The 24,836-nt window shown below is 36.7% G+C and overlaps 1 long non-coding RNA gene across 2 annotated transcripts in view; it reads left to right on the top strand.

Annotated features, from left to right (window-relative positions):
• LOC116448030 overlaps window positions 1-24,836 on the top strand; it is a 100,662-nt gene that overhangs the window by 9,648 nt on the left and 66,178 nt on the right. Inside the window, exons 2-5 of one of the 2 annotated variants that reach the window (XR_004241788.1) lie at window positions 11,181-11,234; window positions 12,201-12,368; window positions 13,282-13,422; window positions 16,012-16,096. This is a non-coding gene — a long non-coding RNA (uncharacterized LOC116448030). The remainder of the gene's footprint in view (window positions 1-11,180; window positions 11,235-12,200; window positions 12,369-13,281; window positions 13,423-16,011; window positions 16,097-24,836) is intronic. The other variant, XR_004241789.1, reaches the window with a different exon arrangement.

The raw sequence follows: 24,836 nt of genomic DNA, 5'->3' as shown, positions 1-24,836 counted from the left end.
TTAAGGTGGGAATATGCAGAGCTGTGGGATTTAATACCATCAATGTACCTTCAACTCCAGAGAGACAGATTTTTCATGCCAGACATTTTGCTGGGTGATGGGCTGCTGAGTAAGATCCTGCTTTCCAAGAATTTTAAAGATTTATGGGCAGTCTTCATGAACATGCTCCTTTCTCCATTGTTCTCTTAACTTCTGCCCCAAAATTGATACATATGATTTTAATCTGTGTATGTAATTACTGCAATACCAGTTAGGGATGCATCCAAGAAGGAAAGCATCTGTACAGTTTTCAGATCTTATCAACTTGTGCTTATTTTTCTTTCCTAACCCAAAATCTTGTAGGGCTTGAAAGGGAAGTTAATTTTTGTAAGTACTGAAGTAAATCTGCAGATGGAGAGGACCTGTTAAGTCTCTGCACAGACTATACTCACTTAATTCTAGAGAATGGTGACACCATAGAACATTGAAATTTCTCAACGTTACCTTATTTATTTGGGCAAGAAGACATAGGGAATATATAAACAAAATGTTTTTCTTATCCCATAATTTTTCCTTAGAGCAGTTTCAAGGATATTTCCCTTAAAAAAGTAGAAGTAAATCTCTAAGAATATTAGTGCTCTGAAAAACACATCTTTACCGATGAATACATTACATTAAAGAATATAATTAATATGAAGGTCTTATAATTCTACAGAAATATTACTATTTCAAAGTGAAATTAGGCAGCTTCTCTAGTGTTCCCACAGAAACCAATGTTATGGCAGGGGAAAAAACAATTGTAGTTTTGCATTGGAATGTATTTCCAAGCTTAATTTATTTTTTTTTTTTTTTTTTTTTTGAAGTGAGTGCATACTTTAATCAAAGTTCTGGCTGAAGTCCTGGTGTCAGACATAGCTGAATTTACAGCAGGTCTAAGGCCAACATGTCAGCATACCTGGAGATAATGCGTGGATTTAATATTGTTTGCCAGTGGGAATTCCTGGAGCTCAAAGTAATAATGTCTTCTACGTTAATGTGCAGTGAAGTGAGTGTAGCATTAATCTTCACAGAAAGTTCAGTTCTCTTGAGAATGTGGAAGGGTAATATACACCATGGTGATAGGAGGAAGGAGCCAGGTAACATGGGGTTACTTTTATGTAATTTCAATCTGATTAAAGAAAGTTAGTATTTTCTCTCTGCAATTTGTCAGAAGCATGGCAGGATGGCAGATAAGAAGTGTTTCAATACTGTGAGCATGTGTATATGACTCATACATCTTCCTTGAGTTTGAAATTTTAAGATCCAATTAATAAAAAGATTTATTTTTGAAATTACCATAGCATCATCATTTATGTTGTTCTACCTGAGAATCTGGATATTATAAATGCCCTGTTTTCCAGAGGCTGCATTTCTGCTATGAGAAATGTGCCTTAGGCTGAATCTTAATTCATAATTTACCAACTGAGAATAAATTATTTTGCAATATTTACTATTATAGCAAGAATTTGTTTGATTATGTATGGGAAAGGGGATGGCAAGTTGGGTGACTTCAAATGGGCTGACTTGGTAGAACAGAAGTGTACAAATGAAAATGTACCACTGTACTTTGCTTTTTCCTTTGTAAACAGAAAAACCTTTGTATTTGCAAAAGTAGTTAATTGTTGCTCCTTTAATGAAAAGAATGACTTTGTAACTTTCTCCTTTCTTGTTATCAGTGTGATTAGAATCTCATCAACTTGATTTTAAGCATGACTTCAGGATCAGAGGGATGGTGGGGTAAGAAGAAGCAGACACCGTGACAGTCATTGAACTTGATGTTGCAATGGGAGGGGCTGTGTGGGGGACAGAGCATGCTGAAGTACAAGAGGGGATTTGATAAAGAGGTCAAAGTTAGTGTGAAGATAGACTGGTGATCTGCTAGGAGAGCTGTGCCCTGCATTCATTAGAAAATGTTGTGCAGGAGCAGCAAGAGCTTTTTTTCAGATGTGTCAGAAAAGGATTTCTGCCCCTATGGCTAATCCACGTGACAGCCTCAACTCACACTTTCTTTTAAGGTCAGCTTCCCCAAATACTGGGACAAAGCAATACTCCAGGGATGCAGAAGGAGTGAGATGACAGGGGGACGCTAAAGTTCACGTGTATTCACTGAATTGTACCTAAACCAGCACGACCTTACCATGCCAGTGTCTACCCTGCAGCTCAGCTGCTGTCTCTGGGCACATCAGGCATTTAAATTTACTTGCACTGCTGAAGCCTAAGCACAATTTTCCACACCCAAGTTTTCTTACATGTCCTTTGTCATTTTAGAACTAATTACAAGATCAATTCCATTCATTTTCATAGCTGAGGAGACATGACTAGAGTTGTGATTCTTTGTGCAACAGAAATCTCAATGACATCAAGGGAATAGGCCTACACAATACCTCAGTTTACAAATGAGGAAACACTGAATTTCTGATACAGTGTCATGCTGAGGTTTAATTTATAGATGTTTATGCAATACTTCAAAATTTATGGACATATGTATCACTCTGCAAGACACACAGTGCACAGGAGCAACCCAGACTCTTGCCAAAGGTCCTTGAAGTCAGTAAAGCCGGTCAACTGAATGCAGTTTTGGTGGGGGAGTATTTGAGTTATCCCACATGACAATGAAAAATTAAAAAAATCATTTTTTCACTCACACCTACTGAGTTTTCAGTAGGAGCAGATAAAATTTTGAGTTGTAACATTTTTATGCATTAGTATGATTTTTTTAAATTGTATGAAAAGCTTTAGCTAAAATGAAGGTTGAGTGACAATGGAAAATATTAATAAAAGTCACATTTTGAACAAACGCACTTACTTTGAATAAAATATTTTTTAGCCTGAAATATTTTATTTTCTAAATTTTCTTTTTCTTCCATAATTTGATAGAAAATTTGCGTGCTTTTTTTTCCTCATCAGTGTCATCATTCCCCAGAGAAAGAAATTGCTCACAGAAGTCTAACTTTTAGTTATGTATATTTTGAAAGGTATTGGTAGGCATTTACCTGGTCACATAGATGCATAAATATTCCTGGACCTATTACTACCTTGTTGATTTTTCCATGGCATTATTCTGTAGTAATTACTGGATATTTCTCTTTACTGATTTTGTTCTTATATCAGTGTTTTGGGAAGTATTGTTGCTTTATTTCAGTGATAAGTAGATCCCTAGATACAAGTTGTAATACAGTGTCTAGATAGAGACATATCTATTTTAGTATTTCTAGATTCCTTTAAGTGTCCAATCCTCTTGGTTTTTTCCCAGGCATGTAAGATTTTATGTGTAATTTCTTTTACTATTTGCCTGATCAGTGGCATCTGATCTGAAAAAGTATTAGGCTTCCTTATTTTCCCAAGCATGGGACGCAAATGGCTTTTATATATAGGATACACTTAACAGTGTGACAGTTAAAACCCTTGTACTTTTTTGTGCTTGAAGCTTGTAGGCCAAAGACACACATAGATTAAGGAAACTTAAAATTCAGTGTCATGGTGGGGACAAAATTACAACCAATTGTACAACCAATAGGTTGTAGGAACTTTTGTCTTCCAGATGCCTTCAGAAGGTGAGGGAGGCTTTGCTTAGCATCACAGAGAGTTTTTTCACATATACAGTTAATGGAAATAAACATCAGAAATCTTCGGCTACTGCAATTTTCAAATATCTGCACCGAAGTGAAATGGTCATCACAAATTCACTGAGCTCCCTACACTGCCTGTGGCTCTTTCTGCCAGCTGAACCTTAGACAAGTGGGACAGTATCCACTGCCAAGTTTCTCTCAGGGCTTTCCTACTGTTCTGTGCTGATGTAGCGGGGGAGCAAGAGATCAGCTTTGATGTGCTCATGAGAGTGATAGCCAGGTTTCTCCTTTATGTGGGGATGCAGGTGCTGATACTCAAATTTAGAACACCATCTTTATAATGGCTCAGGACAGTGGCAAGCAGGAATGTTGTGGGTGCAGAGTTCTACTAGAAGTGCCAGCAATGGAAAGCATATTCAGGGAAAACTGAGACAGAAACACCAGTACCTGGGGCAGTTATCTACCTTTCAGAATATATAGTCACCACCTCTGCTAAATACTGAAAAATAGTAGCATCTTAAGAAATGAAAGTGACTAGAATGAGCCCTCAAGGAAAAAACCCACCAACCATGTTGCTTTAGTGTTATTTATATTATATTCCATATATATGTACACATGTATAAACAGCTCTTAACTAAATGTCACAAAAATTGCAGAAGTATCTTCAAAACTGAAATTATCTTCTTGTGCCTCTTCTCTGCTCTTTGGAAAATACTGTGTTACACAAAAGGACTACAAGGATTGTTTTTTAAATTCCGGGAGCGTAGAGTGTGGAAATGTACTAATTATAGCTAATTAGTTCACCAGATAACAAAGGCTCATTCCTGTATGCTGTGAAGTTGTGGGCCTTTAAAGTGACAGGAAACAGGTAGACTGACCTGCAAATTAGTTATGGAATGAATTCAAATAGAGCTGTATTTAGGAAATCAGAATTATGTAGGGATGAGTTTTTCATTGAAGTCTGAACCTTTTATAGCTTCTGTCCTCAATTTCCTAGAACTTCATTTTAATATACAATATTAATTAATAAAAATTGCTTTTTAAACTTTTATTTCAAAGAACTTCTCATTAAAATAAATTCTGAAAATACAAGCATTCTACAAGGAGACAATAGTAAATTAAAAAGGGTTTCTCCTGTATTACATATGATAGGCTTCTCATTGTTTAGTTACTTATAGCTGATACTGTAGTGATAACTTGACTTTAATCTTGCAGTGATTAATATGTGATAAGGTATAGAAACCAAGTTAATAGGAAAGTATAATGAAATATGAATTCTGCCTTTCTGAAATAAGTGCAGAATTCAGACCTGCATCTTCTCTTGGGCCAGGTAAGTAAATGATACCTTGTAGAGAAAGAGTGTTCTCTTAGAGTTTGAGTGCTCTTTGTGGGCTTCTCTCTGTTCTACACAGCAATGGTAATATGACTTTTCTAGAGTACAGTGTGGGGGTTTTGTCACTGATGCCATTTTTTCTTAAAGGTGAAGTGCTAAGCATCCCCTTTTTTTACTGCTTTTCTTCACAGTTACTTTTTTGTCTACTGAAACCTTTTATTTAATTTTTAGATTGATTTTTCCCCCCAATTTTTCTTGATCATTACATCTTTCTGTATAGTACCAAAATTCAATCTTACATGTAATGAATCGAATACAAATGATTGCTAGAAGCAAATGATCATACAGAGATATTATTTGTTTGAGCTAATAACTTTTTTTTTTCCCACAAAGCTGATTTAATGCTACAGTAACAGAAAAACCATTCAAAGCTCTTGAAAAAAAACTCAAAGAAATTTTATATGTCAACTTGAGAATACTCTTGCCTAGAGGTTGTAATGCACAGACATTAGAAATAGGGTTTGTGGTTTTTGGTTTTGTTTTGGTTTGGTTTTTTTTTCAAAGCGTGTGAAAGAGAAAACATTACCTGAAAAAATGCAGGCTGGAGCCTGGAACTGTAGTTATGGGGAGAAAAAAAATCCTACATTAAAATGCAGGTAAAAAGGAAAGTAAGGTAGTTGATGATAATTTAATAAGTATAAGATGTAGAATATGCTGTTGAACTACTAAAAGGTAATGTATGTATGAATAGAATTGAATTTATTTTTGTCCAGTTCTAGGGTTTCACTGAATTTTCTTCCAAAGGTCTGACACATTTCCTGAAATAGGAAAACACTTTGGGGAAACAGCAATCAAGTGTATTTAAATGCTTCTGGAAATTTAAAAAGCATTCATAGTTTATGTGCTCACATAAGACAACAGATAAGAAAACAAAGATGTTTTATTATTTTATTGTTACTGAGCATGCAGTATTTTTGGCTGTCTTTGAAGCAGAATTTAGTACTGGGTATCTGGTGAGCAAAAGCTTCAGTTATCATTCAGAATCCCTTTGATGTGTGGAGACCAAATAGGGAGAGCCTGAGATGATGCTGGAGGAATAAGGGAAAACTTAAGATGCAGTCAGGCTTTCAGAAAGTTAATTGTGAGTAAAAGTGGTAAAATTCCAGTGTGAGTCACTCTGAAGTCAGAGTGATTGAGTATGGTATAAAGCAGTGATCGAAAAATGCATTTAACACATAGTTCAGTACCTTGTGAAATTGTAGCCTAACTGTGCAGCTTTACTGGGAGAATATAACTAGGGAAGATTTTAAAAGAGTTCAGGGAACAGAACCTGGCACTAAAGTTTTCCAAAGTCTGAAAATGGGCTTCATTGCTTTATCACGAATCATTAGTTTCCATCAAGTCAGACTTGCATGCTAGGTAATAAAAAGGCTGAAAATAATTTTGGGATTAGGAGAGAAAAAAAAATTTTAATGTATTTCATAATCTTTCCTTTGTATGTCAACCTCTTGTCTTTCTGTAGCTATAGTTAAGGGAAATCCATATTGCAGACTTGTATATCATAACTGCCTTTTGTCTTCTATTGAATTTTGTTTCAGGCACAACAAAGCTGCTGGATGAAAGTGTCATAACCATAAAATAGAAGAGCAGGTTAGCAAATGGGGAGGTTATTTTCCAAAGGAAAAGTAGAAATGGAGAGAAACTATGTCGATTACTCTTATCCTTTCTTGCAACTAGGTCTTGCAGCACATTTGTACTCCGTTTAATTAACATCATTCATACGTTAACATTAACATAAGCCTTCTTTATTATTGGCTAAAAATTTTTATGCTTCACCAGGGGCATGTTAATACAAATAAAAGCATTACAGCATCTGCAGGTGAAGATTCTTGGCTTTTTTACTGTAAAAATAGGAAGAGTATATCATGTTAAATATTTTTTTAAAGGCAATGCTAACTCCTTGTTTCAAAGTTTTACTGAGCCTCCTAGAAAATATACATTCATGTAGAGGACCTCAGTGTTTCTATCTGTAAGGGAGTTAGGCATTGCTTATACTAAAATATTTATTTAGAAAACTAGATTGATTTGCTGTTAATAAGGGAATGATCTTCTGATTTTTATTTACTCTCACTTTGCAGCACGTATGAGATTTTTCTGGAAAAAAGTTACTTTCATTATCTGTGCAAGGAAGGTGGCTCAATATTCCTTTACAGCTCTCGTGGGATGTAACGTGGTTAATATCAGGAATGGGCTTGTCAGTAAGGACAAGGGCTGTGTGAGGAGAAAGTGGCTGTGTGCCTGTGTAGCCCTGAAGCCAGATGACAGCTGGTTCCTCTTCTCAAGTACATGTTGGTTTCTTAACTACTTCAATTTGCTTCAGTGACATCTAGACCAGTTTATGATTTATGGAGACATTCAGATCCATTTCTGATTCCATCACTGGGGTTCCCGTGAAGACCCATTGAGTTAAACATTCAAAGTCTGAGTGCTGCTGAATCCAGACGAGAAGAATCTTCATTTTGTAATTATTTCTTTGCCCCATGTGTAGTGATAAAAAATCTTGATCTGTTTAATGGTAGCAGATTTTTGTTTATGGAAAGTTATTCACTACTTACTGTTTTTATATGCAGTATAATTGAGATGAAAGACTTTGTATATGTAATTACATTCCCCTGAGATTATTCAGGCTAATGGTTTATAGGTAATTTAGGCATTAGATTTGTAGCTTAAACAACAAATTATTTATTGTGATCTGCGTAGTGTGGCAGTTTTAGGAAAATACAGTATTTCAAATTCTTGGTGTGTATTATTTTGTTTTACCTTTTCCTTTGTCACTTTAATGCCAATCCTATTCATGGGTGTAATTCTACAATAGATACGAGTGTATTTAAATATTTTATGGGTGCTATTATTATCATCCTGCCATGGAATGATTAGTATTCTGTATGTCTTCAAAAAAGTATTTTCTGCAGAATCTTCCGATCTTTGGTGTTTCTTTGTATAAATTAGAAAACAGCTTTATATTTATTGTTTGTAAGAGAATGTGGATTGTGATTGTACTTTATCAGTTCATTTTTCTTGTTAATCATGCTGAGCTTAAACTTCCTACTTATTGACCTAAGTATGTGAAATAAATAAGTGCATTTAAGAATTAGGTTATTCCTGAAATACAACTGCAATATATAAAGTATATTAACTTTCAGCAGCTGCACACCTCTCTGAGCTTCACTCATCCCTCAGTCGTCAAAGCAAGTTTCTCTTCAGTTGTCCCTTTTTGGACAGTAGTTGTTTTCTGAGGTGAAATAGATTGTGCTTGGTATCACAAGTATCATTTTATGTGTCTGTGATGTTATCAAAAAGAATAATCTTTAATCTATAATGCTGACATGATAAAATTGCGACAAAGCCTCATTTAGTAGCATAGTTACCTAACATTTGTTGTAACAAGTGCAACAATACACTATGACAGGGTCTGATTAAAAACATTGATCAATCCCATTTCTCACTTCCTGCTGTGGACAATCATGGGAATTTACTGAAACACCTCAGATTTCTATTTCTGATTTTTCTAGAGGGAAAATGTGCCATGAAAAAATTGGTCAGTGTAACTGTATTTACGAAAATTACTGTGAAATTTATTAGAATTAATGGATAAAGACAAAACAAGACCCTTTTCTATGTATTTTTTGCTCTTTTTTATATCACTTCCAATACACAAGTGCTTAGAAAAACAATCTATTTGATTAACACAATTTTTTTTTTCGTAACCCAGGGCCATTATCTTCCACATAAGGAAAAATAACATATACCTGAAAAAAAATGCTTAAAATTTACCTAAGATACTATGATTGTAACAGAAAAGGTCCTGTTTTTATTGATTCCACTTTTTCCTTTTTCCGTCCACTCCCTACTGCCTGCCAAAAGGGATTAGTTCTATTCCCCATGTCTGCACATGAATCAGACTGGGCTCTACTTTACTCTGAAGTCTATTGTGCAGAGTGATGTTCAGATAACTTCAAGTAATTACGTGAAACATATTAGCAATACACAGTGTAGTAATTCATTTTTACAAAGCAAAGCATTAAATATTGTTGGACATTGCTGACACTGCAGTATTTTGAGAGAAAATTGATTTGTTCATTGATATCCCTTTTGTCTGTACATTGCTCTTACTTTATATGCCTTTGCTAGCGTATGTGTAAACAGTCCCAGTTTAAGCTGATGCATTCATTCTGAATCAAACAAGAAGCTGAGGGAAATTCAGTGACAGGAGAGGGACTGAATTGAAGGCTTTTGAGCCCTATCCATGACCTATCATGTTTTCTTTTTCATTTCCTAAAATGTTTCAAATAGGATAGAGAACCACATAACTTTAAACGCTTGGATCTTACGGTGCATTTAACATATTTTCTATGATAGCTTTTTTCCTTTAGACTGCTCTCCATATTTGTTTATCTCCTATCCCGGGATGCCGCAGTGCTGTCCGGCCAGCACGGTGTCCCGGGCACCGGGCAATCCTCTGCCTGCTCCGAGCGCGGCCGCTCGGGTCCGCCTTGCCCCCGATGGTGAGGGCGTGTGAAGGAGGCAGGAGAGAAGCGGAGGGACTTCTTTGTGGGGGGAGAGGCTTTACTGGAGAGGAAAAATCCACGGAGAAAGCTGAAGAAACGTGGCTTGCAGGGGGTCTTGCACCGCCACAATATGGGCGTGGGAAACACACAGTAACCAATGGAACATCGGCCAGGGGGTCTTACCAAGGCGGGGAGAAGGGGTAGGCGGGGAGGAGGCCAATTAACTATCGAAATACATAGAACTCTCTGGAAAGACAATCTCATATGAGAAATAAGGGGAGGGGAGGGCTGTGGCCAATGGTAAGGCAGGGGAAAATAGATTTTTCGCAGCCTTTTGAATGCTCAAGGCTTTTGGGCTGTGGAAGCATCAAACCAATGGACCTTTTGGTCCTCTTGATTTGGCTGGTCACGGCTCACCACAACACCAGGATAGGTGCACAGGGTGATTTTGCCTTGAGATGGAAGGTTGGTCACAAGTCTTTATGCTCCCTGGATGTATGGGGGGCAAGAGACACTATGGCTTGATGAAGACTGCTTTTATATGAAGGAAAATAACGTAGTGCCAGCAGAGCTGTCTGGGGACACCATACGGGCCCTGCGATGTGATGCAGCAACTCTGGCATTGATCTAAGAGACTAAAGCAGCTCTGCTGCTCTGGGTTTTAAGGAGGAATTCAGATATCCTCCCTCTGCCCATGTTATCTCTGTAGAGCAGTTTTTGATCTCTCTATGACAATAGTGCATCTCACCCTTAGATAGCTATCGAGATGCCTTCATGTACTCTGAGGTTTAAACTGTGTGGGCCATTGTAGTCTGAGAAATTATGCATTATTATTTCTATTAGGTTCAATAAAGTACTTGATAAGAGGTTTGCTCAAGAGAGTATCTCCGTGGCTGCTGCTTCTTTCTTTCAAGCTGAAGAAGCCATGCCACTGAGAAAAAAAGAACCTTTTGTAAAAAGATACAAAAACTGGTGATGTCCGTGTTACCAGCTGTGCTTGGTCAGGTTAAATTTATAATTATCAATGAACTGGTTCTCCATAAAGGCTGACTGACAAACAGAGTTCAAGGAATGAAAGTGTGTTTGTATGAATTGATTAGGAACAAAGACATTAATCCATTTGTTACTCTTAGTCATTACTCTTACTATCTTTCAATGACTTCTAAAAACAACATTCCTGTGAATGAAAACTAATCTTTTTTATTGCCTTGCGGTTCATATAACATCAGCATACCCACTTCCTGATTAAAGACCTGCTGTTTTTCAGACACAGTGATGACAAGAAAGAAATGCTTTTCTTGTTGTCTTTAGGAGGAATAGGAAAAACTATTCTACTGTATGATCATCCAGCTGAAATACTGTCATCCAAGAATTCCAGAGTTAAGGCATATGTACTCCCCACATCCATTTGGTATTAGCTTTGTGAAGAAATACACTGTTCTGCTGAAGTTCTTCTTTCTTCTGTGGAGCAGAATTTGACACCTGGGTTTAGGGATTGCACTGAGTGCAGTGAATTAAATGAATTTGTATTTATTGTCGTAGTGCCATTTCTGAAAACAAAGCTGTATTGCAGGGCTGTTCAACAGTCACCTTCTCCCCTGTGCTGTTCTGCATTACACTTTCCACCTTCTTCTGCCACTTTCCAGGGCAAACTTTACAGATGCTGCACTGTTTGTTGCTTCTTTTTTTTAGGAGGAATACTAGGACTGATGCTGCTGAAAACACTGAGACACAGCAAGGGAACTGGTATGTCATGAATCGTGTTACTACGAGGAACTGGTAGCTTCTGAGCTCTTTCCTCTGCTTTTTCTCAGAGAGAAAAGTGAACTAACCTCATGAAAGATGTGCTTAATTTCCTCCTGGTATTTTCCATCAGGAATCTTAGAGTTCAAGCTTATTTCATTCCTTTTGGAATTCTGGTTGAGCATATGGAAGCTCTTTGTAAAACTTGTGGTATCCTATGTTTTCTTCTTGTTTAGTATTAATTTATTTAGGATTATGAATTTTGTTGCTGCCTTAATGAAGTTTAAAAAGGAAAATTGGAAAATCAGCTGACTAACAAAAAGGAGGACTTTGTACCCATACAAATATTAAAAGTGATAGTTACCATTCAAAAAGATCCACTTTAAAAAGCTTTTCCTCTCTCTTATGTTAAAATGGCCCTTACGAATGCTAACATTAAAAATGGCTAAAAGATTTAAAAATAACTACTCATCCTGAAACAAAAGCAAGCATAGATGTGATCTGCAGAACTTTTAGTATTGGATGACCCCTGGCTGTGGACTGCATCTTTAAAAGGAAGGGTGTCTGTTCCTCTCCTTGCTGAGGCAGCAAAGGGTTTGTGTTTAGATTTGAGTAAGAGCCCACTATATTGTACAATGGACACCTTTCTTCTCCTGCACTCATTTTTACTGCTGTTTTTCATGTGGTCCTCCAGCTTCTCACTTGGATTCATTCTGTGATTGAGCTGGGACATATAAGCGGTTTGGTTTTTGTTTTTGTTTTTTTCCTCTTCATAGCTTTCTTTTACTTTTTTTGCATTTGCATAGTTACAAGTGTTACAAGTAGGGTGGGGAAAGGAAAGCATGTTTCTGACAAGCCATTGGCCTGGTTTTTATTTGATGGAACTTACAGCTAAAATCAGATCTGTCACTGATCTCAGCACTTTACTTAAAGCTGCTTGGGTTTTTTCACCACTGTTTTCATCCTCAGAACTGTAAATCAATACCCTTTGATCTAAACATAAAAGTCTGGAAGGCTTACGTTGAGGATATCTTCCCTTGCACCTCGCTTCATTGAGTTCTACTGCTAAATCTGTTCTAAGGAAATCAAAAGCGATACTGAATTGACATTAATCGCTCTCCTCAAGACTGCCAGAAGGTAATTTCTCAGAAAGTTTGGAGTTTGAAACAAACTTTGCATTGTACTGGTCTATTATTAGCACTCCACTTAGCATATGCAAGTAAGGTTTTTGAAAGCAGCGCATAATACCTGAACTAGAAACTCTAAATGCTTCTGCCTTAATTAAAATTGAATTTTCTGAGGAATAATAAAAAATATTCAAAAGAATATGGAAGAAGAAGAATTCTTGTTGAGGAATTCTGCGGAACAGATGTGTTTTGTCAACTGTAACAATTTGGACCATATGGAGTAAACTGTAACTAAACTAAAACACAGTTGCCTCCTATTTTTACAAAAATCAATTTTTAAGCTTTTCGGCGTCTTGTTAGTTCAATTCTACAGACTAGTGATCAATGGTGTGTCACTTAGAGTTGCTATTGCATAGTAAGAATTAGTGTTTTTTTCCAAGGTGCCAGGAATCCTAATGTCTAGTAATCAGCTGTTACAAACCTGTGCTTTATTTTAATTGATTCTATCAGGCAATAATGAGGTTTGTATTCAGAATTTTGAAACATATTGGAAAATTAAAATGTATTGGAAATGTAAAATTGCTGTTTTGGTTGAGTTTAAAATAAATGGCAGCATCTCTGCCAGCTGGACTAAACTGAGGAGACTTCTTGAAAAAGCAAAGCTTCTTCTGGTGTAACTTCTATTATAATGTGGTGACTTACTCATTAGAGAACTCATGTCTTCAGCATTTGAGCAGTAAGTGCTGTTACATCTGGGAACTCAGCTCCTTGGACAGAAGGACACTTTGTTCAGACACAGTCTTCTGACATCTGATGACCTTTTCATTTTTCCATAAGTGAAGTGGGACTCTTAAGATGATTCTTCCTATTGTCAGAGATATTTTATTATTATTTGTAATATTTATGCTTTTTTTCTGGAACAGATCTCGGTTCTGTTTGAAGAAATTACTGGGTAACTTCAAAAAGGAGCCACAATCCTGCTTACAACACAGAAATCCAGTGCTACCAGTGATGTGACAGTGCATGTGAGAGTGGGAATTACTAGAGCTGAAATGTTCAATGAGGTAAATAGAGCAATGCAAATCTCAAGGGCTTCTGAAATACAGAATACAGCAAGGACGATTTTGAGAATGTGTATTGCATTGCTGCCTCCTCTCACACCATGCACCAAACATCTCTTTCCTCTCTTCAGCTTCTAAAAATCAGTTTGATGTGACTGCCTCCAGTTTGAAATTAGCATGATTTAATCTGTGATACAGGAAAAATCTCTCTCATGGAAAAGGCCCACATGGGAAATCTAATGATAGCATATTCCCCAGGGAAAGCTGCCACCTTAGACTGTGTCCCTGTAGGAGGGAAAGTGAAGAGCTGCAATATATCTTGTGAAAATGTGTGTGTGCATGTGTATGGTGATGTGACACAATGCTTTGTGACAGCTCATTTTGTTCTGGGTTCTTCACATGACAGATGAAATGATTTTTGAGATTATTCTTAGGTATAAGACCCAAAGTCAGTTCTGTTGGACTGTTTGGCATAAAATACATTTAGGTATCTCATTTAAACATCCCTCTGGAAAAAAAGCTCTGGAAATCAGAAGTGATTGAGTGGATGAGCTGCAACTGTATTGCTTCTAGGCCCAGTAAAAAGGCAAGTATAAGGGGCTGATTTTCATGTCAAGTGTTTCATTTGAGGTGAAGTTTCATCCCAAGGCTTACATAACTAAACTAGCTTTTCCTGTAGTTGAATTAGCTCTTGTTTTACTTCTAAGTTAAATTAAGATCGTTGCAATTTTGCGCTAAGGAGTAGGAAAAGTTTAAATATATCCTTGCTTTAGAACAAAAATGTACATTAATCATAACCAGTGATAAAATACTACTTGTCATTACAAACCTTTATCACTACTTAGGATTAGAAATAGATCAGTTATATAATTTCACATGCTGCTAAGGAAATGTATCTATGCCTTAATTTTAAATAATTGCTAGGTTTATAATTTAATGTGAATGTAGAATATTTTAAAAATACATACTACCATTAGTAAACTGAGTAAGAGAAATGTATGTAATCTCCTAAATCTTGAAGAGGATTTGTTGCTTCTGTATTTGTTGTGTAGCAATAATGCAATTCTTATTATTCATTTAGAGAAAATACTGCTGAAAATTTGGTGAAAATTCTTTTCTCATTTTGAGCATTCAGTGTGACTTTGTCATACATTTCCAGGTTTCCAGCTGGGCTGGTTTGCTTTCATTCAGGATTGAAGTCAGTTGCTGTTTTTCCAGGATTACTGAAAGGTTGAACCTATTTCAATGATATATAGGATCTACAGAATAACAGTTTTGCAACTTATATGCTTAAGAGAGAGGGAATATGTCCAGAAAAATTCACTTAAATCATCTATCAAATGTGCCAGCGCAGCTGGTGGCTTTATTTCTCAGGAAAGCAGAGAGAGATGGAAGGGCATGAGGGGTGCTTTTATTGGTTGCTTTCTGGGAAAATTATTCTATGAGTTACTTTAGCAAAGAATGTAATTTGCCTGAGGTATAGCAGGAATAATATGAAAAGCTCTGGGAGAAATAGTTCCCTGATTGATTTTTTTCAATATGAAATGATGGTGTTCTCTCAGAACCAGAACTATATCAGCTCCACAAGTATCACTAGGGATGGGTGTGACTCCATGCGTTTGATAAAACTACAGGAAACTTTGGAAAGATCTACTGGAAGGAAAAAATGGAAATTGGGAAGAAGAGAGATTTTTACTTCTCAATGATCTGTTCATGTAATAACAAAGAAGAAAAGTAATTAATTGTGGGATATAATGCCCTGACGGACTTAAAAGGCTACTTTCTTTACTATTTCTGTGATGTAAGCCTTGAAAATATACTAGTGCAGGTTATGATACTTTTAACCTGTACTGTAATGTTGACTGTTTTAAGATCTCAAGCTAAAGGCATCATCCTTCTTAAAACTGAAACTGGGACTTGTACAACTCTATCAGTTTTTCCACATCCAATTCTATGTATATAACTGCCAATCTGTGATTCAGATATAGTCTCATCTCCCACAAGTGAAAGCAGCTTAAAATAAAAAAATAAAAATCTCAGTTTAGAAATTATATTATTTTATGGATTTGTCTAATAATTAGCATTTTCCAGTATTATAGGAATCTGATAAGTGAATTGAACTTGAAAATGAAATTTAAATAAATCTTTGTGGAAGACTAGCCTTTTATATTTAGGGAAGAAAAGCAATTTTTAAGAGGATAAAATACAAAAAGAAAAAAGAACTCGGTGTCCCTGCATATGACAGGTGAAAGGTCTAAAGTCTGAGGAAACTGGATGTCACTCAGTTACTGTCAGTCCTCATTGCTCACTGTCACACTGCGGAAAAACATAGTTAATTTTTTCTGACTTGCAGAGTCTTACTGAACAGCCAGACACTGACATCACTGACACTGGCATTACTGTACAATATTTGTAAAACAGTCTTATTGCTGGAAAACATTGCTTCAGTCATCAAAGTGATGGAGTCATGTTCTGGACTTAATTTTGATATGCTGTATTGTTTCTTAAAATAATTGCAGGCTGTCTATGTATTTTTGTGTTCAAAATTCATGAATGTATTTACAAGAGGTGAATTGTTTTGTCTCCCTCCAGACCAAGAAGAGAACCATATAATTTGAAGTTCACAAAGGCAGAGATCTACAAGCCAGCAGAATTATAGATGAAGAACTGCTCTGTGGTGAGTAAACTGAGGCTTTCATACACTGGGCTTCTTGAGTGAAGATTCTGTGGCACATTCCCCAAACACGTAGAAATTACAAAATATCAGTAATTGATTGAAACCTCAGAGAATTGCTGTTACAAAAATAGTACTAAAAATGAAATATATATTACTGTTTCACTACTTTAGCTAAAGTATTCCATTCTACTGCAGACTTTTATTTTTCTTCTGGTTTGATCAATATTCTCACATTTTATTGTCATTTTTTGACATCTAGTGCTATATATTGTAGATTCCTCCAGCAATTTCTGTAGCTGGTATCATGAAGCACTTTTGAGTGCTAAGAAAGCTCCTAATCCTTGACAAGCTTGTACCTGAACATCCCACTGGTGCTGTATTTGCAGTTATGAACTGTGGTGTGCCACTTTAGGCATTGACTGTGTAGGGACCTCATCTCTTCTGGTCACAGTCAGCAAAGAGATAAAGCCCATTTTTGCCAAATTGGATCAGTTCTCGCTGGAGACTGTAATGTTGCTGGCATGAGGATGCTTCTTGATGCAGCCCCTGGCCAAACAGCTGAGAGAGAGTTGCTGCAGGCAGAACGGGATTCTTCCCACAGGGCTCAGCCCTTGGCGACAGCTGGTAATGCAAAGTGCTTCCTGGGCTGAGTGCAGGGGTTCCAACACTGCTCCTTTGCTCTCCTGAAGGGCACAGACACCACTTCTCTAGAGAAGCAAAACCCGACTATCTATAAGTGATTGGGAAAATACGGAGCATTTTTCCTATGAATTTAGTATTTTTTTTTTTTTGGGGGGGGGGGAGGTGTGCTGACTGTGTGGAGGAATAAATTACAAGGAAATTAAAATTTAGGATTTTTTTTTCAAAATTGTCTCTTAGACTGTTTTACTGAGGCCTTGAGGAGTAACAAAGCTGAGTTTGTTTAGTGGAATAGATGGAAATAATCTGAAAATTATTTGGCATGCTGACACCACATTTTATAGCTGATAAATTATTTTAAATCTCTCTTGATAGTTGCAGAGAAAAAAAACCCACAAATTCCAGTGAGATTTCCATGCTTAAATATTTCTGAACCAATATACTGGTTGGTAGCAGGAAAATGATGGCTGGAAAAACTCTTGCCCAAGTGAAGACATTTTCCTAATTCTCCTTCTAAAGGGAAGCAAGTTTGGAGCTGCAGTGGTTTTCTAGAACATACAGAACTTGTCTTAATGAATTAGCCACACTCTCTTGTGGCTTTTCTCCCTTGTAACTGTGCAGGAAAATGTGTTTGCTATGCAGAAGCATTGAGTGACTACCTCCTCCCCCAGGGAAAAAACAAAAAGACTTCACAGCACAGTAGATTTTGCTCCTTAGTAGCTGTAATGAACCACAGAGAGCTTGTCAGTAAAAATTATGTATGTGTATATATAACATGCATGTCTTTGTTACTGTGTGTATATAATATTTATATTTGCTATACATATGTATATGTTTAGGAAATGCATGTGTATTTATATGTATGTATAGCTTTATATGCACATGTATGAGAGAGAAATCAGAAAGTGGTCTTTAAGCTCTGTGGAAGAAATAGGAGAGAGTGCTATTTCCAATATGTGTCTCATGGGAAGTATCATTTAGCATGATTGTTGGTTAGTAATGACTCTTTTCAATGTTTGTTCACTTCTTCAAGCAAAGGTAGGACTGGTGTTAGAGCTATTACATTCTTTAGATCTGTTCCTTTCTTTCCTCTGTGCTTTATTTTCTGCCCGAAGTTTGTTGCCCCATCCAAAAAGCCTTTAGCTGGTACTTTCTGAATGCATTTGCACTCAGTTCAAAGGGTTTTGTATTTCTCTGGCAATGGTGCCTAAAATGAAGAGATCCAACACACCTTGTGATTGAGCACGCTGCCAGCATAACAGATGCATGTGATTGTTGGCAGCCAAGAAGCCTTATGAAATATCAGCGTCAAATGGTTAGAGACAGCATTTTTAAATCAAAAATATATGTTAGATGCTCTGGGTTTGATGACATGGTAGAGCATAGTCTAATCAGGTTGACTGAGTTATTTTAAATTTTAAACTATAATTCTTCCGTGTTACTTGCATAACCTTTAGCTGTGATATTTCTGTGACTTCAAGAGTTATTTTTACTTTGGTCTAAACAAAATTGTGTTAGGTATAAGTTCAAAGGACTAATACCTGTGCTGCCTTCTTAGACCACAGTATGTGTGATATGATATGGTATCAGTATCATGTAATATATCCTGATCCTTTGCACACATCTAGATCATGTGGAATTCATTGCAGGCATTAATTTACTATTCTCTTTTAATATCATATATTTCTGAGTTTTCAAGTTATATTCTTTTATTTTAGATAATTTAGTTATGTCGAGGTAGGGTGACATTTTTGAGATATAACTGACATACTACTCTTTTTCCCTCTTCTGTTCCACTTGGAGAGAAAATATTTACAGGTAGAAAACAGGGACAGTTAGGTATTTATGATGGGATGCTTGTCTGTATCCCTTAGTTCATAATTACCTTTGAAATAATGTTAAACCATATTGGTTTTTATTAGGGGTTTGTGACCCAAAATCAAGTAAGTGCTTTAAAACATTTACCCTAAATAATAAACAGTAGACTTCCTTTTTTGAAAATTTTTTGGTTATCTTGCTGAGTATGAAATGCATACTCAAAATACCTGGGATTCTCTGGTTCATTATACTGCTCAGTATAATCCCATAAAACTAAGTTCCTGCCTTTTACATTAACACATTAACATGTCTTTCTGATAATTTAATTCTAAGAGAGCTTTCTGTATTAGAAGGTGAGGAGTGTGATGGTATGTGGGAACTTGTGGTGTGTAATTTATCATCACATCGTGTTCACATCCAGATAAATGAAAGAGGGAATGTTTTTATGAAGAACTAGAAACAAGGTGTTCTGAAAAGAAGATTCACAGCTTATAAAATCACTGTAATGTGATAAATTAGCACATTAAATCCAGTCCCATTAATCAATTTTAAGCTAAACACAGATAGTTCTACTTCATATTTAAAATTAATGTCTGAGGATATTTTTTAAAATCTGAGATAATTTCATTTCAGAAACTGTCAGTATTATCCTCTGCAATCCAAAGAACTATTAAAGAGATAGGCAAGCCAGTAGATAGCAGGTTGAAGAGTCATTGAAAGCAGGCAGTTCCATATTCTTATCATAAATGTGCTGAAATGACAATAGAGAATGTCATGAGGAATTTAATGGAATTTCCTTCATCTTAAGGTTCAAGAAGGCTTCTGAGTTTGCATTTATTCTGGTTCTCAAGCATACTTAGGATGCCTGGAGATGAGAAATCACAAGACTACTTGAATACAAAGTACAAAGAGAGATAAAATCATTTATAATGCAGTGTTGATGTTTCTGATTTTAAAACACCATCATGTCAACCCCTTTTTTTTCCCCCCATCATATTAAAAAGAAAAGATATGTATTACTCTACAAGAGAGTTTTACTTTAATTCAGGTTTCATATTCCACTTTGCTTATTCTGCAACTACCTACATATTTTCATACCAGATATGATAATTAAATTATATACTGGATGAAAGTGTATACTCAGCATTTTAAAAAATAATGAATTTTATACCCATTCAAAGTGGCAGATTCTAAGATAACATAGTAGAAGAACTTCACCAATGTCCATGTGGTCGTGTATATTTGTAAGATTCTTGCCTATTCTGTAAAGTAAGTCCAAATCTAGGATGTTTTTATATTACACTTGAACCATAAAACCTCCAAATAATTTTTAGTCATGTGTTTGTTGCTAGAGGCTCAGCCTGTCCCTCTTCTTTAAATATATAGAGAATTGGAGTTTGGTGTGGGAACAAGAGAGGTTACCCTCAAACTGAGAAAGTAGTGTACATATCAGTGTACACATCCAAACCCTAAGGATACTGGGGAGGGGCATTGTTAGGAAGAAAGTTCATCCTGTGCTTTTCTGGGGCTGACTGCCATTAATAAACATAGGCACTTGCATCAGCATCCTGCTGATACAATTGTAAGAATCTTTCAGGAAGTCAAGGAAAAGCTTTCAGACTCGTTCCTTGGAAAATACCTTCAAATGAGGTTTTGCAGCGAAACACCTCTACTGCATTTCAGCTCTTGCTCTTTTCAGTGCTGGCCAATATACACACTATGTTCAGATGTACTGTGACAGCATATGCTCCCTCTCTTACTGAAATACTTTTATTTGATTTCAAGAAAAGCAGCAGAACAGAGCAGGTTGAAATGGTGTTCCTGTTTGGAAGTGGCAGAGCAGTATGTCAGTGTTCTGTAGGATGCTGTCTCTCTAATGAAAGTAAAGGAGAGGCTTTTTTCCCATCTCCCATAATAAAACACAGTTTTCTTAAGTTAGAAAATAATTTATATTAGTTTATAAATTTTCTATACTGCTTTTAGGGGGTAGGTGAAAATGTGCTAATTTTAGTTGAAAGGTTGAGGCTGTATCAGCAGAGATTAAAATGCTGAGATGCATCTTTTAATTCATGGTACTGACAGATGAAGTGAAGTAAGGAAGTGCTGGTGTAAAGCAGTGCAGGGCAGTGCATGGGATATGGATCTAATTCAGTGAGCCACAGATTCCAAAGGTGCTGCCGGGCTGAGCGAAGGACAGATGCTGACAGGTAGCCTCAGCACTTAGTTCAGTGACTTCGGTGGCTGGTAAAGACTAATTTTTATTACTAGAAAGAGTGTCTGGAGTAGATCTAATGTATGAACATTATATATATATATATATATATATATATATATATAAATATAAATCATAACATATGAACTGCAAATACAAATGAGCTAGAATAAGGTGTGAATTCAGAAAGAGGCTATTAACACTAATCCAAGACCTGAAGCTGGCATGTGCCACTTGAAAACAACCTTTTAGGTTGAGGTGGGAAACTATCACTAAACTATGGAAAAATGATTAGGGCTGGGTTTTTGTGAAGGTTCAGGTAGCAGGGTCACCTAGAGATGTCGTGGTACTGATGATGAGGGGTCACTGGCTGCTGGTGGGACTGAGGGCTTGTACAGGGCGAAGGATGGCATGTCCAGCTTGCCCAGCATGATTGCTGGTGACAGCACTGACTACAGAATTCTGAGGTGGCATGTTATGGGTGCTGGACACTGAGAGGCCACAAGGTATTTCACTTCTTTTGGCAGTCATTCATCAAGGTGGTGAATAGCTGTCTTGTACAGGGCTGTGTATTCTTTGTTAAATGAAGACATGACTGCTCAGACATACACACTGCTATCCATGCATAGCAGCTGCTTTGGCAGTTACAGAAATTAAACACATTCAGCTGTGATTCCCTACATGAACTATTAAGTTAATCCTTCTTTTAATCAAAAATAAAAATAAGGCAAAAGGCCGTAGCACTTGGTGCTGATACAAAAGGAGACTGTGAAAGTAAAGAAAATTTAAAGAAACCAGGGAGGAGATGGAAATCAGAGATGATTGGGTTTACTCCTTCCTATCTGAAACCATTTGCTTTTTAGGGCTCCAATTTTGTAAATCACGTTAGCATCTGCTTAACCCTAACCACAGTAATAATCCCTTTGCTTTCAGTGTATTTACATGAGTAGAGATGTGCAAGAATCTGCAAAAGTGAAAAAAAAGGTAGGCATGGTGGTAATATATGTACATTCTTTCACCCAGTTATACCTACTGCTGCATGTCCAAATCCAAATGAAATAACACACAGGAACACCGTGGTAGTGATAAGCATTCTAATTATTAAGTTTCCCACTGGGATTTAAATTAGAATCTGTTGCAGACATCAAGGCTACATTCTGAAGGCAAGTCAAGTCTTGCTGTAATTGCACTGGCTCAGGTTTGTTTCCTAAACCACCTGTTTCTCTGGTTGTGCTTATTTTAGGAAATAAAGCTTATGTTGGATGGGAAGTGATCTGAAATGTTACAAAATATTCTCTGTATCTGTAAGCATTCAGGACAAAGACAAATTAACTGTTTTGAAAAAACACAGTACAGCAGGAGTAGAAATGTCATGTATACATTGGACAGGGCTTTTTCTTTGGAAAATCTATCACATATTTAGATGAATTTTCCTGTAACTTACTAACTACTTTTATGCACCCCTATTTCAATGATTACTACATGCTTGTTTTCAGCAAAGGCTGTATCTTCCCTTCTGGCCATTGCTGCACTTCCAGCTTCCATCAGTGGAAGCTCTGCCCTGTGCTTCAGATCTATTCTGCTTTAGCATTTGCCAAAATCTTGGCAGTGGTGGTGGTTCAGCAGGGAGAGATCACTGCCTGGCTCTCTAGTATAATCCCACTAGTATAATTTTGTGGTTTTCTTTGATCCCTTTCTCTCAGCCTTTCTCATTTCTGTTGAGGCGTATTCCTAAAAAAGACAGTCACTGGGATGTGGGGTGTTGTAAAAATTCAGTTTTAGGTACAGTGAGAGGCCCATGAGCTCCTTGAGCAGACCACAGGTGAGCTCCTGCCTTGCAGGGGGGTACCAGATCACCAGCAGCCTTCTCTCTGAGAGCCATTGGGAGACGCTGCTCAGACTGGGAAGCTTCATGGTGCTTCATGGCTTCTGAGGCCCTGAACTCTGGCACTCCAAGTGCTAATGCAATCCCTAACACTCGATCCCCACCTGTTCATGGTCTCCATCTCCTCCTCTCAAACCTACATTCTGGCTTCCAGAGAAAATAAGTCTGTACATCAAGGCCAGACTGAAGTCATGCTGCCCTCACACTGGGAGCAGCCCCCAGTGTGCATCTGCAGGTCACTTTCTAAATGTTCCTGTCTTTGTTGGTAAGGGTTAAATCTCACTTTTCATCCTCTTGGGATTGACAGAAAACCTGAACTTTGTCTGAAGGAAACCAAGTCTTCCTGTCTTGATGTGGTAACTACGATACTGAAGTAACTAATTGCGATATGAGAGGTCCAGGTTAATTTTTCAGTTTTGACTAAAAATGTTAATATTCCTGGCATGTGGTTCTTGAGGATGCCTTAACCATGATGATGGGATAGAAAAAAAGGAGCAAGGGAGAAGGTGAGGAATCTTCATGCTGCTGAAATTTTTCCCCAAATAGTGGTACGTACCTTATAGTGGTACAATAAAAAATTAGAGGCCAAACCCAGGAAATTAACATTTTGGAAATGTTTCTAAGCATGTCTAATCCTTTCATATCCCTTGGAACAGCATTATGAAAATGAATTCAAACCAGGAACAGCTTATGAAAATTAATTCAAGCTAGGCATATATGTGAAAAGCTGCTGAGCAATGCTACTAAAACTGAGTTACATTCTGGTATTCAGGTCTTTGGAGACCTGTACAGTGAGAAACTGATGTTTCTTTCTGGTATGAGTAACTTCAGTGTTAAATGAAACTCCAGGGGAGATTTTAGGATAATTTGGGAACTGGGCTCTGAGTTTTCATGTAAATAAATTTCTGTGATTGCTTTTCTTGAACCTTGCCCCAGTTTTTTCACGTATTCTCTTCTAATGCAGTGTGCATTAACTTCTTGTGACTCAAATTTGGAAGACTACTCCAAATAAAATAATTTAAAAATATATTATAGCAGTATCAATGCCAGTAAGGGCAGTGGGATCCACACTATTCTGGATAGTATTGTGGAATAATTTTCACTATTTTTTAGTGAAAACTATTTATAGTTAAACTATAAAATATCCTATAAATAGTAAAACTATTTATAGTTTTATTCATAATACTGTGAAATCTATGAGAGTTCTGTTTTTAGCTTCATTGGGTGGTAAACCCCAGCCTGTGACCCTCTACCTCAGCTATGGTAAAGAGCCCATATAATTCCTGAAGCTGCAGTTATGTATTGATCATTTTTGTTTTGTTACTTCTGGGTTATGGCATCTTTATTTGAGACTTTTAAAATCATACTGTTAAACTAATTAAAAATAATGCAAAGAGTTGTCCCACCACATTGATTTTGAACAAGAAAACAAAGTATGCTGATTAGTACTGAATAACTGATAAGACAGAGTCAATAACACACATCCCCACACATTTTTAATGCTTAAGACTAAGCCTTAAATTGTAGTTTTTCTCTTGGAGGTTTCCTGGAGAACATTTGCTGAGGAAATTAAATTCTCACCTTCTCCTAAGGGCATCTCTCTTTTATCAGTATGGGGAAGAGTTTGGGGACTAATTTATGCCTATATCCTTCACTTGTGAAATATGATATCACAACTGGACTGGTCAGAACTGATGGCCAGGTTAAGTTAGACCAATTAAACAGCAAAACATCAATCTGTCAGATTATACTTTAATTTTTGTCATTTCATTGTGTGGGATTAACACTGATGAATCTCATATAGTGTTTCTTTATGGTAAAATGTGATCTTTCTAAGCACATCTTAAAGAAATGCCTGTACATTCCAGTCTAATTAAAAACAACAGTTCTCCTAAGTAGCAAATATTCCTATTGAAAGACCCATATTTTACTATTTTTAAAAGTGCTTGTCTGAAACATTGAGTTCAGCATATTCTTAGGATAACTGCACAGTTAAGTTGGAGATTCTTATTGTCTTGACTACGTATATTCAAAATGTTCAGAAGCATGTCAAAAATTTGTTGCTCAGGGAGTGTATACTTGAAATCTTTGAATTTTCAGTGGGATTCATGATATATTGTATATGTCATAGGTTGGTAATACTGTAGTATTTCTCAGACTGCTGTTTAGATGCTTCCATTGCGTGA

This window comes from Corvus moneduloides, chromosome 9, assembly GCF_009650955.1.
Source record: "Corvus moneduloides isolate bCorMon1 chromosome 9, bCorMon1.pri, whole genome shotgun sequence".
Lineage (NCBI taxonomy): Eukaryota > Metazoa > Chordata > Aves > Passeriformes > Corvidae > Corvus > Corvus moneduloides.
The sequence above is the reverse complement of the archived record's forward strand: the minus strand, read 5'-3'. Positions and strand labels throughout refer to the sequence as shown.